Here is a 4,997-nt window from a genome sequence, read left to right as displayed (position 1 = left end):
TCCTTCTTCACAATTTTCTGTGTGTCTCTATCTTCTCCTCTTCTTACCTGGACACCAGTCATTGGATTTAGGGCCCACTCTAAATTCTAGGGATTTCATCTCAAGATGCTTGACTTATCATATTAAAATTTCCCTATTCCAAATAATATCACGTTCTGAGGTTTTGAGTAGACATGAATTTTGTGGAGACACTATTCTTCTCACTGTTGATGCCATCACCGTATTCAAATATCTGGCACATGTTAGGTGCTTAAGTCCTGTTTCCTCTAACCCCCTTCCCCTGTTTTCTTCAGATGTCTGAAGAACCCAGAATAGCCTAGGGGAATTGTAGCAGGGATCTCAAAGAATATGTTCCCCAGGTTGACAGAGGGGCATTTCCTTCACTAGGGCACACAGAGAAAGATGTTTTCGTGGCATGCATCCTAGAGCTATACCAGTTCTTTTTTTCCCTCTCTCTGCATTTTGGAGCAAAAGTACCCCTTAAGTGAAGGAACAGATGAATGAAAAGAAATAGGCCAATGACGAGAAGATCCTTAAAGTGCAGTGGCTGGACTTGAAGCTTTCATTCTCTGTTGTCTTCTGCTGTGGTGCATTCCTCAGGACAGGGCTAATGCTCAGTGAAATTCCTCAGGCTGTGGTTTTCTGTTGTTTCTCTGAAGGAGAGTTTCCTTCCTATGGAAACCATGTATATCTCAAGAAGTGAGACAGGTACACAACTTAACTTTCTCATGAACTCATCTTGACAGGTGTTGTCTTTGGTGTGAATGAGATTTGGGGTCTCCTAGCAGGTGTCATTGCTGGCAATGTTTAGATCAGCCACATAGTTTGGCAAGCAATTCAGCCAATTCCATGACCCCATTTCCCATTGCTTTCATATGTATAATCAGCAACATCTTGCCATAATTCTGGATTGCATTGCCCTCTTGTATTGCACTTCTATTATACAGATATGGTCTATTCAGTATTAATTACCCAATTACCCACTAGTGGTATATGTTAAAACCTTGTGAATTTCCTGTAAACAGCCTCCATAATAGCAGAGATGGGGAAACCTAGCAACCAAGTGCTGTAAGTCTCAGAGCAGCACCTGTCTTGGAGGTGAAACAAATCAATAGCTATATGTGACTGCAGCTAGATTACTAACTCAACCATCTATTCTCCAAGGGGGAAAGAAGTGCAACCTTTAATCCTTGGGAGCTTTCTGGATGAGAGTAGAAGCTTTATTAATGTTAAGGAGAAAACTGCAGGTATGGGAAATCTTGGTCTTCATGAGCTTGTTTAGTTTTACTTTTTCCATTTTATTTAAAATAAGATTGTTTGGTACTTAATGCCTGATCTTGTTTTAGGAATTGATAAGGGATGTTGAATCATAGCCATCAAAACACCTTTCTCTATATAACAATTTAAAGAGAATGCACTACAGTATTTTTATAGAGAAGATTTTGGAGAACCAATATATGTTGCCCCAAAAATAAGAAATAAGATTGCCTTGAAGAATTAAATTTTAAGCTCTGCATATATTGAGCTAAAGCAGTCACCTTAAAGCAGTGATTCGTAACCCTGGCTGCATATTAAAAATCATCTGCGAAACTTTTTTTGAGGGGATTTTACTTTCATCCTAAAACAGTTTTATTCCCACACTATACATTCTATCCTAAGTGTACCATCAGTGGTTCTCAGTATAATCACACAGTTATGCGTTCACTACCACAGTCAATATGAAAACATTATCATTTCATTTGAAATAAACAAAACCAAAAATCCCATACCCGTTATATACCCCTATTATTGACATTTATATTTGGTGTAGTACCTTTGTTGTAATTAATTAAAGAATATTACAATGTTACTGCTAACTATAGACCTTAGTTTGCATTAATTGTATACTTCCCTTATACTAACCTATTATTAACACCTTGTAGCAGTGACATACGTTTGTTCTCGTTCATGGAAAAAGTTCTTTTTTAATAACTTATTCAGTAAATTGACAAACTGTTTCATTATTTCAACTAATATCACTGTAAATGCTAAACATTTTGCAAAATTGCAGATATGGAAAATTTTTTTCTTAGTTCATATCTTTGCTGGGATGATTTCAGTGAGTGCTCTCTATATGCTAGGTGCTGTGCTAACCACTAGGGATATAAAATGCCCTTGACTTTTTAAAAAAATATTTTTGTTAATAAACTTTAACACGTATGCAGTCCATTCATGGTGTATAATCAATGGCTCACAATATCATCACATAGCTAGGTATTCATCACCATGATCATTTTTAGAACGTTTGCATCATTCCAGGAAAAGAAATAAAAAGAAGAATCTCATACATCCTATATCCTTACCCTCCCTCTCATTGACTACTAGTATTTCCAGCTATGCAATTTATTTTACTCCTTATCCCCCCCTTTTATTTATTTATTTTTTTATCCATATTTTTCTACTCATCTGTCCATACCCAGAATAAAAGGAGCATCAGACACAAAGTTTTCACAATCACACAGTCACATTGTAAATGCTATATCATTATACAATCATCTTCGAGAATTAAGGCTGCTGGAACACAGCTCAACAGTTTCACATACTTCCCTCCAGCCACTCCAATACACCATAAGCTAAAAAGGGATATCTATAAAATGCATAAGAATAACCTCCAGGATAACCTCTTGGCTCTGTTTGAAATCACTTAGCCACTGAAACTTTATTTTATCTCATTGCTGTCTTTCCTCTTTTGGTCAAGAAGACTTTCTCAGTACCATGATGCCAAGTCCCAGCTCATGCTGGGAGTTATGTCCCATGTTGCCAAGGAGATTTACACGCTTGGGAGTCATGTCCCACGTCACCGGGAAGGGCAGTGTGTTCACCTGCTGAGTTGGCTTAAAGAGAGAGAGGCCACATCTAAGCAACAAAAGAAGTTCTCTGGGGGTGACTCAGGAAAAAATTTAAGTAGGCTTAGCCTATCATTTGTAGAAATAAGTTTCATAGGGGCAAACCCCAAGATCTGGGACTCAGCCTATTGATTTACTTGTCCCCCCTGGTTCCCAGAATATCAGGAATTCTCCAGATGGGGAAGTTAATATTTCCTCCATTCTCCTCAGTCCTCCAAGGGGACTTTGCATATACTTTTTTATTCAATGCCCAAATTACTCTGGGATATATCGGGTCATCACACTAACCTGGAGAAACCAGTAAGATCTCATGCCCTGATCAAGATTCCATTTATTTATGCTATTCAACTAAACTGACCATATAAATTAAATTGGTAATATGCTACCTAAAATATAAATTTTGCACCAAATAAACATCTCTCCCTTTGGTCTCACACAGAAGTTGAAGTTTTAAAATATGGACAATATCATCTTTGACCCTGGATTCTGATCTACCTTAGTCCTATCCAGATCAGATCAGCTTATTCATCTCTCCAGTTGAAGTCTAATCCCTTTTTCAACTTTTTAAACAATTCCTTAATGGGGTAGTGCTGACTGTCATAGCTTCAGAGCTCTAACTCGGAGTCTCAGGTGTCACATAAATACCCGAAGTTTCTGGGAATGACCAAGTTATATACAAACAACTCCGTATCTCAGAATTTAGAAATAACAGTTACAAATCCTGAATATGTATGACTACTGTAAGAATTTACAATCTAGTACCGTTTACAATAGGCCCCAACATGTGACTTCAATTCGCCGAATTTTTAAATTATGGTTAGTCCATATGAGTGAGGCAAGATATTTGTCTTTTTGTTTCTAACATTTCATTCAACATACAGTCCTTAAGTTTCATTCACCTAGTTGCATGCCTCATAACTTCATTCCTTCTTGCAGCTGCTCAGTGTCTGTTGTATATATACACCACAGTTCCCCTTTCCTTTCTTCAGTTGTTGTACCCTTAGGAAACCTCAGTCCTTTGTGAATCACAAACACTGCCACCATAATCACTGGTGTACAAATGTCTATTTGTGTCCCCACACTCAGTTCCTCTAGGTATATACTGATCAACAGGGTTGCAGGAACATATGGCAACCTCAACTCTATCCTCTTATGGAATCACCACTCTGCCCTCCAAGGCGCTGTACCTCTCAGTTTCCCTATTGACATTGAATAGGTAGATCTCTTTCTCCACATTTTCTCAAGCACTTGTTTCTCTGTTCATTTGTAACCATTTTATTTGCACATATATATAATCTAACCTAAGTAAATATACGTGCCTTTACCACCATAATCTATATGAAGACATCTCCTTTTATTCCACAAAGAATCCATACCCCTCCCCCATGCCCCCTGCCTTAGTTGACATTTAGTTTGTGCATAATGCCTTTGTTACATTCAGTGGAAGCATATTACAATGTTACACTTGACTATAGACCCTAGCTTCCATTGATTGTACTTTTTCCTATATACCATCCATTTTCAACACCTTGCAATGTTAGTTTTCATTTGTTCTTCCTCATGCAAAAACATTTCTATATTTGTATATTTAATCAACATCATTGTTCACTCTAGGCATTCCTATGTTACACCATCTCCATCTTTATCCACTATCTTTCCTTGTGGCTTCATATGTGCCCCAGCCCTTCTCCCTCAATCACAATCACATTCAGCTTCATTCAGTGTACTTATATTATTGTGCTACAATGAGGTAGCATTGTGCTATCCATTTCTGAATTTTTGCAGTCAGTCCTGTTACACAATCGCTATTCCTCTAGTACCAAATACCCAATCTCTACTTTATTTCTATCTCCTGATAACCTGTGTCCTTAACTTCAACTCTCAAAGTTCACTCATTAATATTAATTTATATTACTGAAACCATACAGCATTTGTCCTTTTGTTTCTGACTAATTTCATTCAGCATACTGTCCTCAGGGTTCATCCACATTTTTACATGCTTCATGACTTTATTCTGTCTTACAGCTGCATAATATTCCATCATACATACATACCACAGCTTGTTTAACCACTCTTCCATTGATGGACATGTGGGATATTTCCATCTCCTGG

This window comes from Tamandua tetradactyla, chromosome X (genome assembly GCF_023851605.1).
Source record: "Tamandua tetradactyla isolate mTamTet1 chromosome X, mTamTet1.pri, whole genome shotgun sequence".
NCBI lineage: Eukaryota > Metazoa > Chordata > Mammalia > Pilosa > Myrmecophagidae > Tamandua > Tamandua tetradactyla.
The sequence above is the reverse complement of the archived record's forward strand: the minus strand, read 5'-3'. Positions refer to the sequence as shown.